The sequence below is a fragment of the Urocitellus parryii genome, chromosome 4 (assembly GCF_045843805.1).
Source record: "Urocitellus parryii isolate mUroPar1 chromosome 4, mUroPar1.hap1, whole genome shotgun sequence".
Taxonomy (NCBI): Eukaryota; Metazoa; Chordata; class Mammalia; order Rodentia; family Sciuridae; genus Urocitellus; species Urocitellus parryii.
The window spans coordinates 16493893-16508263 of NC_135534.1; the positions used below are offsets into that span (position 1 = coordinate 16493893).

The window sequence follows — 14371 nt, forward strand, 5'->3', positions numbered from 1 at the left end:
GGAATTCCACTGTTAAATCACTGTTTCTATTGGTCACTGTGAATTACAACTGGCACTTATAGTGTAATTGTGGGTCCATAATTCATGTTTCCTTCCTTCCTTCCTTCCTTCCTTCCTTCCTTCCTTCCTTCCTTCCTTCCTTCCTTCCTTCCTTCCTTCCTTCCTTCCTTCCTTTCTTCCTTCCTCTCTCTCTCTCTCTCTCTCTCTCTCTCTCTCTCTCTCTCTCTCTCTCTCTCTCTCTTTCTTTCTTTCTTTCACCAGGGATTGACCCAGAGGTCCCTGACTCCACATTTCATCTGAACACAGGTGACCAGCTGTGTATATCAGTCGTTTTCTCTGTATGTAGCTCTTGTATTTTCCATGTCTATTTGATGAGATCATAGCTCCTTAAAATTTTTCTTAAGTTTTCAATCCAAAATAAACAAGACACATACACTTAATTTACAAGTGAGCACAAGTTGCATACACCCATAATCCCACCAACTCCAGAAGATAAGGCCAGAGAATCACAAGTTCAAAGCCAGTTTCCACAACTCAGTGAGCCCCTAAAGAACTTAGGAAGACCCTGTTTAAAACAAACAAACAAACAAACAAAAAAACAAATAAATAAGTGAAAAGGGCTGGGAATGTGAATCAGTGGTAAAGTGACTCTGGATTAAATCTCCAGCATATTTTTAAAAAAAATTTAAAATAACTACTCATTAACATTATCTTGTTTCATAAACATAATCAAAATTAAGTGCACCAATATCATGCTTACCCTATTATTTGATCAATAACTCTTTATATTCTTTCTGGAAAATTTTATCTATTGAGTCATGAGGTCTCATAGATGTCTATTCTTCATGGTTTTTTTTTGCTTTTTTTTAGTATAATAACTGTTTTGATGATCAAAACGAAACTATTTGGATGCAGTAGGCTTCATAAGTTCACCAATATATTTTAAAGTGGGGTGGAGAGAGTTCTGAAATCATCTATAGAACCTTGACTGGTTTACTTAAAGACAGTATTTCTTAAAGAGACATAGATGGAAAGGAGCACACTTACTGGGCATAATATCCACTAATAATATCCACATGAAGCCTATATATCCATGTACTAAAGTTTCTGAGTGAAAAAAGTACATTTACAAACTCTTAAAAGAGCCTATTAAAGGAAAGGACAGTGGTCAAACTCTGTAGTTACTAGGAGAATTTAAATAGTTAATTCAATATGCTAGATCCTCTTAATAGGAAATAACAGTATAGATAATATTCTGACCAGGGACTGAATGGGAGCTAATTATAATTATGCTTATATAATTACTCCAATATAATTTATAACAATAATGAAATAGTGACAAGAAAAAGAAAAAAAAACAGATTGTAAGTACCAAGGAAATCTTCTTTTAGGAAAAACAGGATCAAGTGTTACATGTTCAAGTTAGAGGAGAATTTTTTTGTTTCTTTGTTTTTAAAGTAGAGTAACAATATTCAACCCAGATTCTTACATCTTATTGTAATTTTATCTTCTGTATTACCATTTCACATGTTAGATACTTGACCTACCATGTGCCAAAGGTGGAAATCTTGTAATTTGCATTATATTATATCTCAGGAGAGCCCAAGGGCACCTCTGCTTGATAAACAAATAACCTCATCAACAACTAAATTTCCTCCTTCCTCAGAGGAAAAGTCTTGATCATTTGAAGAGTTTTCTCAGAGCCTCTTTCACATCCTTATTCCTCAGGCTATAGATCAAGGGGTTCAACATGGGAAACACCACAGTGTAAAAGGTAGAGACAATTTTGTCGGTGTCAAAGGAGTAACTATCTTGGGGCGAGAGTAGATGTAGAGGATAGAGCCATAGTACAGGGTGACAGAGACCAGGTGGGAGGAGCAGGTGGAGAAGGCCTTGAGGCGGCCCTGGGTGGAGCGGATCCTCAAGATGGTGGCAATGATGAAGAGGTAGGAGGCCAGGATGAGCGCAATGGGGGTGATGACATTGGAGCTCAGGAGAAAGTATATCAGAGACTGGTAGCCTCTCTTCCTGCCACAGGCCAGCTTCACCAGGGGAAGCAAGTCACAGAAAAAGTCATCAATGATGTTGTCTTTGCAGAAATCAAAGGAAAAAGTTTTCTTGGTGATGATAGTAGAGTTAATAAAGCCACCAAAATATGAGGCTGCTGCTAAAAATACACATAGTTTTATTGTCATGGCCTGAGAATAAAGCAGTGGCTTTGAGATGGCCACATAGCGGTCATAAGCCATGGCAGCCAGCAGGTAACACTCAGTATAGCCCAGCCCAGCAGAGAAGAAGAACTGAGCCAGGCAGCTAGCAAAGGAGATGCTTTTATCATCAGAGATACAAGTCACTAGGATCTTTGGAGTGTAGACACAGGACAACCAGAGATCCAGAAAAGACAGATTTCCAATGAAAAAATACATGGGTGTGTGGAGCCTGGAGTCATTACAGATGAGCCCTATGAGGGAGGTGTTTCCTGCCACAGTCAAAACGTACATGATAAGGAAGACCACAAAGAGGACCAGCTGCATCACGGGGTCTCGTGTGAAGCCCAGCAGGATGAACTCTGTCACTGTGTGATTTCCCCTCTGCATGGCTTAGAATATTTCACTTTAGAAGAGTGAAAAATTTCCATTTTAATGATTTTTGCTGACACACACACAAAGAAATAATAACTGTGCTAAATATGTAATAGTATATGTCTGGTAATTTAACTCTAGAAAGCAATAATCTATGTGATCCTTTAGAACATTTTCACTTTGTAGCTAGTTAAACAAAAACTCCAGGGACTATGATATTTGTTTTTCCTATTCCCTCCTCTTGGCTCCCAGAAAAATGCTCACTTACCATTTATTTCTTAATGTTGGTTTAATAAGTATCAATTTTCAAAAATAGACTTGTTCCTTAGTAAAATGTAAGAATTTTCCACTTTGTCTGTTGCTACTCTTCCACCATTAGAGACTCAGTGACCTTACATGGCTTAATCTAATAAGTAAATTTGAGTCATATTCTGATTTGATCTATGTGCACTATTTGCTATATTCTTCTTGCTGGAAATTGCTTTCTCGCTTGATTTCCCAATCATTTACCACTCTGGATTCATTTCAGTTCTCTTGTTGCATTTCTCAGTGTTATTATGCTCGGTTTTGAATTTCAGAATGCTTCTAGAATCAATTCATGGTCCTTCTTGAATTGACCACCCCTGATGGTCTCCTCTTTAAATGTTCCTACTATGTGAATGAGTCTGAATATTTATTTTTTCACTGTATGTCTCTTTCTACATTCTCCCAACACTTGGATTCAAATACCCACAGCTACAGGATGTCTACTGGACATCACAGAAAAAAAAATATGTTATTGAGGATTTTTCCTAACCTTCCTTTCCTTTCAGTGCCACCGCAGAAATAGGCTTTACCAGCTCATAGAAAATGATTTACTCTCTTTCAATTGGATTGACTGGCAACATCCCCTGGTCTCTAACTTCAAAATATGTACCGAACCTGGCCACCTTCCCCCATCCAACCTTTCTATCCCAGAGAAAGCCCTTTCATCCCCATGGGCATAACTGCAGAAACCTCCCAGCCATCTCCTGGCTTCTATACTAAACCCCACTTGAGCCTCTCAGTGTGGTGGGCAGAGGTTCCCAACATAATGTGAGATTGTCACTCTTGCATTCTAAACACTCCAGTGACTTCTCCATTTAGAAAAATTTCCTACAAAGCCATCTAAGGTCCACGTGCTCTGGGCCTCCTCTCCTCTCTGCTCCCAGTGCCCACTCTTCTCCCCTTCTCTGCTTACTGCCCTCCAGCTGATCCCTGCCTCTGTGCCCAGAACAGACTAGTCATGTTCAATGCCTTCCTGGCAGGTATTTTGGTTGTATGCTTTCCACATTGTAGCCAAATATAAATGGCAATCATTTTGTAGATGATCAGATTGAGATTTAGTAAGTAGCTAATAATTTTACAATTATGAAGTGGTGATGCTTTCTCTGGAGTCCTGATACTTCATGAATAAACCACTTTTAAAAAAAAAAAATTCTGATATCAGCTGAACTTATGAGTGGGCTCCACTGTCCCTCTCATGTAGGGTTTGACACCTTAGCTAAAACCAAGAGCCTAAGGTCCCGAAGTTCAGATGTTCACAGGCAAGTTCCTCACACACACATGTGGTCAATGAAAGTTTCCAGGCTCTGCCCAAATGATCTGCTGGAAGATACCTTTGTCTTTGTCATAGGGACAAGACAGATTAAGAGTCCAGAAACATTCTCCTGTCCCTACCCAAGACCAGCTCACTTACCTGAGACTCACAGTCAGGACCAACATAGGACCACACTGCAGATCCAGGTGACTTATTCCTACGTAGGCTCCCAGGTGTATTTGATGTCTCAAGCACCTCAGGGGTTCCTAGTTAGAACATCTCTGAAAGAGCAATTAACAGAAGAGTGAATTGAAATGATTAGTTGTTTGGTGAAAAAAAAAAGAAAAAATTTTTAAAATGATGATGACTATATATATTGAAAACATTGTTTTAATAAAATCTCTACCAAGGAAATTTCAAATGAATAAAAGCTTCAATAAATATAACACTTCTAATATGTCAAATAACTCTTCTAATATGTGTTGTAAACAATATTATAATCTAAAAAATATATACAAAACAATTAATTAGCCTGTTCATGACAATTTACAAATATTTACAAATAGAGTTTGAGACTAAGGCTATTTGATCATAAATTAATAATTTTTATGCCACATGAATGAAAGTTCAGAGAAGGATGACCTTGGAATATCTATCCATCTGTAAATAAATTGCTTAAAAAGTGAAGTTGGCATATCCTAAATGTCCACAAAGGTAGATTTTTGCAACAAACATATCCATTTCTGCTTCCAAAACCATTACTCAATTTTGAGGTATAAAATTCTACCATAATGACAAGAATTGGAAGTTATACTACCTGTATGTATCAGATGCCAAAATACATTCTACTATCATGTGTAACTGAAAAGAACAAATTAAAAATTTAAAAAAATTCTGTGATAGTATTTCATGTAATAGTGGCTAATGGAACTGTTTTAAATAATATATCATATTTGCTTAAAGTTACTTGTCAAATTTATCCATTATTGATCATAATAATATTTGTTGTGCACATAGTACATGCAAAGTATTCTATTGAATGCTTTAAAAGAGTCATCTCATTTCAACAGTAATAGCTTTGTGAAGTAAAAGTGGTTACCAATTCTAATTCACAGAAGAGATTTCTGAGATACAAGAAGGGTCTATACACACTGTTCAAGTTCACACAGTGTGGACACTGGTAGAGCTGTGATTGAAAACCATTTCTCCCAGTGCTCCTCATCTGTCCACAGACTGCATATATGTCTGGCATTTACTGTGTTCTAAATTCTCTGCCAGGCACTAAGATCAAGAGGCAAAACTAAGGTCTAGGCCTGATGACCAAAGTCTGTTTAATGGAAAAAATTAAAATTTTTAAACAAATAAATGCAATGCACTGTGATACAATTTTTATTCTTGATTTTGGGAGGCTGGCCTGGATATAGGCCTTGCCCCGCTTCCCCTACTAGAAGATTCTCCACTCTAGAGGGAGGGATTTTGTGTGATGGGAAGTGTGAATATAGAAGGAGAAAGTTTGCTGCTGTGCTTGAAGAATAAGCAGACAGTTACCATGAGGTAGGAGGAAATTTCTGTTAGAGGAAGTTAAGCTGTTTCTACAAAGGCAGAAGAAAGTAATAGAAGGGAGTAGGGGATGTGTCCTGAGTCTGGCAGATCCCTCTGCAGAACAAAACATATTCATATGAACAATAGGAATGATGGGAGAGGAGATCAAGGAGGCTTTCTAATGTCACAGTCAGAACATTCTTAGAGATACTGGTCTGTGGCAGAAGGATTGCTGGGCTAGGGGAGTGGCTTCTCCAATTGCAGACCTGTGTGATGAGTGCAGCCTATAATATTCCTTTCAGCTCCTGCACCAGAAAGACAAGGAAACCCAGGCCTCTTGGAGAAGGAAACTGATGCCTGGGATCACAAAACAACCACTGGGCAGAACCAAGACTAAAAGATCAGTGTTCCTCACCCTGCACTTGGTTCTCGCTCTCCTATGGACACTCATTTAAAAATAATAATAAGGGTGTTTTTGTGTCAGTGATATTTTGGACCTCAACTCTGTGAATCTTCTCTGTAGAAAATGCTCCAATCTAGAACAACAATAAAGACAAACATAATAGTACACATGTTTTCCTGATGTTTCTTTGGAGCCTTAAACATGAACTCTAGGTCTCAGGTTAAAATTGTGCTTTAAGAAACTACTTCTTTTCTGGCTGATCTCACCCAATGGCTACCTGACTGTCATGGTAAACTGTCATCTGACCTTCTTTTTAAATGTACCTTGTGTTCTTCTGCCCTCTGAGGAAAAACTAAAGTAAGATCATTTAAACATTTTCCTTTAGTGGAGAGGCATAAGTGTAGAAACATTTATGGAATCTGTGTGTGTGTGTGTGGGTGTGTGTATGCATGTGTGTATGCGTGTGTGTGTGTGTGTGTGTGTGTGTGTGTGTGTGTGTGTGTGTTCTGAAAACTGTAGTAAGAATCGATGGTAAATGTCCTGGTATTTGTACCTGTGGTTATCCCATACTCCTGTCACATCTTTGTGTAGTCTCTGTTAAAAATTCTGGTCCTTAAATTACCTGGTTTGGGTGGGGCATCTATTTTTGGACAAAACTCTAAGGGATGCAGCAAATGGTAATAGGAGTAGCCTTAGGATCAGATCCTCAGATTTCTGTGATTAATTTGTTCACATATTTTAAGAATATGAATATTTGTGTTGCCAGAGAAATTAGACACTGATCAGCCAGGCATGTGGTGACATCATGAGCCTTCACATGACCACCAGTGACATTTTGGCATGAAGTCAGGGTGGAGGGCAAAGCACTTAAAGATCATTTGATGGTAGCATTGATTATGATCATGATACTATTGACTGTAAAATTACCAGGAATTTGATTTTAAATTGTTGGTAGTGGCAAATGAATCATTGCTTTGAACTCCATGGCTTATCCTTTTTGGTCTCTTTCAGACATGCCCATTTGTAGGTAGCCACTGTTAATGAGGCAGATTCCATGCCTCGTGTTGGATTTATGGGTGCAATAGCTTTGAGTTCAGATGCCTGCTGCCCTTGGGTGAAAGAAATAAATATGGGCTCCACAGCCTTGAGGAACAAGCTGTCTGGAGCAAGATGAAGATAGTGCAAATAGATAAGCCCCAGTCAGTGAGGTCAATAGAGAGCCTACAGAATAGGAGCAAACTTTTACCGTAAGCACATCAGATAGAACACTAGTCTCCAGGATATATAAAGAACTTAAAAAAACTTAACACTAAAAAACAAATAACCCAATCAATAAATGGGCTAAGGAACTGAACAAATATATGAAAAAAGTTCAACATCTCTTACAATTAGAGAAATGCAAATAAATTACTCTAAGGTTTTATCTCACTCCAGTCAGAATGGCAGTTATTAAGAATACAAGCAATAATAAGTGTTGGGGAAAAAGGCACACTCTTAAATTGCTGGTAGGACTGCAAATTGGTGCAACCACTCTGGAAAGTAGTATGGAGATTCCTTAGAAAACTTGGAATGAAACCATCATTTAATCCAGCTCTCCTACTCCTCAGTCTATACCCAAAGGACTTAAAAACAGCATACTACATTGATGCAGCCACATCAATGTTTATAGCAGCACAATTTACAATAGCTAAATTGTGGAACCAACCTAGGTGTCCTTCAATAGATAAATGGACAAAGAAACTGTGGTATACATGCACAATGAAATATTACTCAGCATTAAAAGAACAAGATCATGGCATTTACAGGTAAATGGATGGAGTTGGAGAATATTATGCTAAGTAAGCCAATCTCCAAAAAACAAAGTCTGAATATTTTCTCTGATAAGTGGATGCTGATCCATATTGGGAGTGTGTGGGAGGGGGCATGGGAGGAATGGAGGAACTTTGTATAGGGCAAAGGGGAGGAAGGGGGAGAGGGCATGAGGGTAGGAAAGATGGTAGAATGAGAAAGACATCATTACCTAGACATGTATGAAGACATGAAAGGTGTGAAAATACTTTGTGTACAACCAGAGAATTGAAATATTGTGCTGCATTTGTGTGCTATGAATCAAAATGAATTCTGCTGTCATGTATAACAAATTAGAACAAATAAATAAATTTTAAAAAATAGACTTCAATTAGTCTGATCCTGATGACTTTGTTCACCTGGAAGAACCCTTCCTGACAATAAATCCCTTTCATGTGCTTCCTTTTAAATAAAGCATTCCTGGAATTTTTGTTTGTTTGTTTGTTTGTTTTTAGAGGAATCAGACCCATCAGGTCTGATCCACCCACTAGGCCCCTGCTTTTGAAGCTATTGTTAGTGTGTTTTGCCTTTTATTTCTTATTAATTATTTCTGACTTTTGATTTCTCAGCCGGTTCACACCTGGGTTCAGTTTATGGATTTCCTTGTACAGGACATAGCAATAGAAAAGTTTTTAATTCAGGAAAAAGAAGGAGATCTTTTTAAACTCAAAACATTTATTGAACTCATATTGTGCAAACTGATAGACATAATATAAATAATTCTCATTTTTATTGATGAAGAAGCTGCAGAAATATTATGAGGCTCATATTTATCCCTGCTTACCAAAATTAAACTGGCCTCTGTACTTTAATTTTCCTTGCTCCTCAAATTGACGTTTAACCCCACAATAAAAGCCTACCCATTGAATAGCAGCACACACCAGACATAGGAGAGCCCCTAAATTATTCCCTTACTCATAGAGCTAGAAACATCCACTGGGTTTAATACAGGAGCAGTGAGGTTAGCAGCCTCTATTCACTGTAAAAATAGCACAAGTTATTGTAGATATCCAACAAGTCACTGATTTGGTACTGATTTTACAAATCAATTAGACTCCCTGGCATCTGTCAGTCAGGGAAGAATGCTAGTTTTATATAAACCAATTGGGAATGGTTAAAGAGACAAGGTTGAATGGTTAAAGGGCCACCTGAAATATGGAAAATGGATCAATTTACTATTCTTGTTAACAGGTTTATTATGCTTATTCTCATAATGTGCATAACTATGAGCATGGCTAAAAGCACTTAGATTTATTGGGCCCAGATTCCATAGCCAGCTATTTCTCACCTGCCGCAAACTGCCCGGCCCCGGGTCGGCTGAGTCCCGCTCCTGCTGCCGAGCACTGCCTGCAGCACCCCTGCTGAGCGATCCCCTGCTGAGCTGTCAGTGCACGCGGGCTTGCAATCTTGCAACCCGGTTGGGCACAAAAACACAAGCCAGTCAAACTGAGACAAAGTTTTATTTAGAGAGAGGCCGTGTGTGTCCCCTAACAGGTGGGTCCGCCACGTGTGTGTTCTACCTGAGCCGGGGGGTTTCCCCTTCCCCCGGAACACCCTCCTACCATCCTTTCCCAACCAATGGGAACTCTCCCATTACAAGAGTGACATGAGTAACCTGAGTCCTGAAAATGGGCCCAGCTAGACAGCATGAGTCCAATTACCATATGAATGTGAATTGCTGGCTGGCAGTCATAAAATCCAAAGGTGCCTGTATCAATATTTTTGCTGTGGCTCCTAACATCTGCCCCCTTCTGTTTAAATAAACAACAGGCAAATGTGGCTAGGGACCGTGCCTGTTAGGTATGTCCAATTCACATATGGTTCTTACCCGTCATGGGAAAACTGACCTTATTGCGTCAGTCTCCTGGCTTAGGTTGATACCACTGTAACCGAATCATACCCGTCACTGACTACCAGTCCAGTATATAGCCATACCTGTGTAATAGGCCTATGCACCAGTGGGGGGGTGAGGTTCTTGCCTCACCTCTGTTGGCCCCCAAATTTAACCTTGGTGCCAGTGGGGGGGTGAGGTTCTTGCCTCACCTCTGTTGGCCCCCAAAATCAGACCATCACTAGCAGAAGGGAGAAAGACGCAGAATTGCCACGACACCAAGCCAATTGACGGCTCCTTTGGAAACACTGGTGACACATCGGCTAAGATATAGCACTACCAGTTCGCTGTATCAACAAATAGAGCACAATGCATACAGGTGATACATAGTCCAGGCAAGTTGTGTAAGCAGTTCAAAGTGGAGGAGTCTATCAATATGTCCATTTCCTCCCAAGGTAAATTAAGTCCTTGATTGAGCAGTTCAAATTGGAGGAGTCTATCAATATGTCCATTTCCTCCCAAAGTAAATTAAGTCCTTGATTGAGCAGTCTTATTGAGTTATTTTGATTGATGTATCAATTTATACAATTTATAGTGATAGCTATCATAAAAGTTGTAGTTTGGTCTTAGTCTTCACCGGCACTGGGATGGAGATGGGAATTATGGCCATGTTGCTAAAGAGACATTATCCTGAACAGAATTATGAAATATAATGAAAAGGAAAGGTGAAAGTAAACAAACATATCTGTTAACCACCTTTAAAAACAAAATTTAATAACAGCTGTTTACCTAAAGTAAATTAAACCATATAAGTCACGTGACTAAATTTTTTTTTTTTTGAATACTTGTATCTATATATACATGAGCGCTCCTTATAAATGAAATATGGACATACACACATACAGACATACAACACAAAACAGCATACATAACATAGAACATATAAGACAATAGTAAATAAAGGCCTTGTAGCTATAGCTAGGTGAAATCTCCATTGCAATGTTTAAAAACTTTACAGTTAAAAATAAATAAATAAATAAAGCACAGTCAAAAAAATAAAACTGATCAGAAAAACATTAACCTAGGTTTGTATGAGCTTAAAAAATAAGGTAAAATAAAATAAAATAAAATAAAATAGAACTTTATGATGTGGGAAAAATGCAAATAATAAAATAGATATTGAAAAAGGCACCGTGGTAAATCACTGTCGCAGATGCAAGAATAGCCAGGCTGGAACTCTGGATATCAGCTGTTATGGATTTGAGTCAAATCATCTTCTTTTTCTGTAGAAATTGTTTTAGTTAATCTCTCTGGAATCCAAATTGGTTGCTGTTCCTCCTGTGGAAAAACACAGACGGAGCCCCGACTCCAGACTATTACTGGGTCCGGACCTTTCCATTGTCCTGTTAGAATATCTTTCCAAAGTACCTTAGGCTTATGTACATTTTTCGGATACATATGTCTTTCCGCAGCACTAAGTCCTGATGAATCCAAATTTAGAAAGTTTAGAGTAAAAAGGGTTATTTTAAGTTTATCTTTGGGGGATATATACCCCTTACTAATTCCCTCCCTTTGCTTTAATAAGTACATTTTTATAGTTTGATGAGCTCTTTCAACTATGCCTTGTCCCTGTGGGTTGTATGGGATTCCTGTTATATGAGTAATGCCAAATGATGAGCAAAATTGTTTAAAAGACTTGGAGATGTAACCAGGACCGTTATCGGTTTTTAACTGTTTAGGAACACCCACAGTGGCAAAATTTTGTAAGCAATGAGCTATAACATCTTTAGTTTTTTCTCCGGGATGAAGGGAGCCCATCAAAAATCCAGAAGAAGTATCAACTGTAACATGTAAATATTTTAATTTTCCAAATTCTGGCAAGTGTGTGACGTCCATCTGCCAAATATGGTTAGGTATCAGTCCTCTAGGATTGACTCCAAGATTAACTTGTGGCAAAAATGTCACACAATTTTGACATTGTTTTATTATATGTCTGGCTTGTTCTTTAGTTATTTTAAAACGTTTTTGTAAAGTATTAGCATTGACATGGAACCTTTTATGAAAATTTATAGCTTCTTCTATTGTGGAGAAAATATGTATGTCATGTGTAGATTTATCTGCTAGTTCATTACCCAAACTAAGGGCTCCAGGCAATCCTGTATGTGCTCTGATATGTCCTATAAAGAATGGATCCTTTCTATCCCAGATTAGACTTTGTATAGCAGAAAACAAAGAGAAAACAGTAGAGGAAGGAGAAATCCTACCAGCATCTTCAAGAGATACGATAGCATTAACTACATACTGACTATCAGAAAATAAATTAAATGTAGAATCTTTGAACATCATAAAAGCTTGCAATACTGCATTGAGCTCTACCTTTTGAGCTGATTGTTTGGGTACTAAAAATGTAAAAGTTTGATCAGGAGTAACTACTGCTGCTGTACCATTATTTGACCCATCAGTGAATATATTTGGAGCATTTATGATAGGGGTTTTTCTTGTCATTTTTGGAAAAACTACAGGATGCTTAGACCAAAAGGACAACAAAGGATTAGATGGCAAGTGATTATCAAATGCAACACTAGATTTACACATGATTATTGCCCAAGTATTTAACTCATTAGCTAACTCATCAATTTGATCCATAGTGTATGGAGTAATAATTTTATTGGGAGAAATCCCAAACACTCCTTTTGCTGCTTTTATTCCTTTGAGTATTAATTGCCCTACAGCCTCAGGATATCTAGTAAGAATAGTATTAGGAGAATAAGATAAATGTATCCATAATAATGGACCTTCTTGCCAAAATACCCCTGTAGGAATATTTTTTGTCGGTAATACAATAAATAATAAAGGCAAACTTATATCAATTCTATCCAAATGCATATTTTCCATATATGTTTCAATGATTTTTAATGCCTTTCTAGCTTCAGGCGTTAACATGCGGGGTGAATTTGGATCTGATGGACCTTTTAAAATATCAAATAAAGGTCCTAATTCTCCTGTTGGTATGCCTAGATAAGGCCTTATCCAATTTATATCTCCCAATAACTTTTGAAAGTCATTAAGTGATTTGAGTTGATCTACTCGTATTTGAATTTTTGGTGGACGGACCATGGTTGAGGATAATAGAACTCCTAAATAATTAATTGGAAGATTTAATTGTACTTTATCTATTGCTATCTCTAGATTATAATTTTTTAATAAGTTTGTAAGCGTGGCATAACATTCTAGCAATGTGTTTTTATCTTTATGTGCCATTAACACATCATCCATATAGTGAAATATCTGTAGTTCAGGGTTTTGATTTCTAAGTGGCTGGATTGCTTTATCAACATAAATTTGGCACAAAGTTGGGCTGTTAGCCATCCCTTGAGGGAGTACTTTCCATTCATATCTCTGATCAGGACCTTCATGATTCAGTGCAGGGATAGTAAATGCAAAATGTGGACTATCCTCGGGGTGAATTGGAATTGAGAAGAAACAATCTTTAATATCTATAGCTAGAACATGCCACGTTTTTGGTAAAGCAGACAGTTGGGGAATCCCTGATTGAGCAGGTCCCATAATAACCATCTCATTATTAATGGCTCTTAAATCTTGTAATAATCTCCATTTACCAGATTTCTTTTTAATAACAAAAATGGGAGTATTATGGGGAGATACGGAAGGTTGTATATGTCCTTCCGCTAATTGCTGTTTGACCAGATCATGGGCTACTTGTATCTTTTCTTTAGTTAGGGGCCACTGAGGAACCCACACTGGTCTTTCTGATTTCCAAGTAATTTTGATTGTCTCAGTGGCCCTTTTTGAAAACCCAATCCATGTTTATCTATCTCTTGATCTACTTGAATTGGTGCTGTTATATCTTGTTCTTGATTTTTTAATCTCTTTTCTTTTCTAAAGCCTTGTTTTGCCCTAGTAGTGGGCGCGTTAGGATTGACGTTATTTGTTAATGTCAATCCTAATTGATCTAGGACGTCTCGTCCCCATAAATTTATGGGGAGATGGTCCAATACATAGGGCTGTATAGTTCCTTCACATCCTTCAGGATCCCTCCAATCTAATACCATTGCACTTCTATGGGGATTAGTTGCCACTCCTAGGCCTCTAAGCGTTTGGGTCGCTTGCTGTAATGGCCAATGTTTAGGCCATTCCTGGCGAGATATGATGCTGAGGTCAGCGCCTGTGTCCAGCAGTCCATTAAAATCATGCCCTTGAATATTTAATTTTAGCATAGGGCGAGAATCTAAATTTAAAGATAGCATAGCCCAATCTACACCTGTGGAGCCTAATCCCTTGGAACCTCTTTCTACATTACAACTGGAAAATTTATCATGTAGGCTTGGTATTATTAATAACTGTGCTATTCTATCTCCTGATGAAATTACTGATATACCTCTTGGAGAACTAGCTATGATTTTTATTTCACCCTCATAATCGGGATCAATTACCCCAGGACTTATCATAAGTCCTTTAAGTGTAGAAGAACTGCGTCCTAATAATAAGCCTACTGTTCCCTGGGGAAGAGGTCCTTTTACTCCTGTGGGAATGATTTGAACTCCCATCTCTGGAGTTAATACTGCTCTGGCAGAGGCACAGATGTC

At 38.1% G+C, this 14371-nt stretch overlaps 1 pseudogene; it reads right to left on the reverse strand.

Moving 5' to 3' along the window:
- Window positions 1–1680: 1680 nt before the first annotated feature.
- LOC113176069 (olfactory receptor 9G19-like) lies at window positions 1681–2597 on the reverse strand (annotated as a pseudogene).
- Between the last annotated feature and the right edge of the window lie 11774 nt (window positions 2598–14371).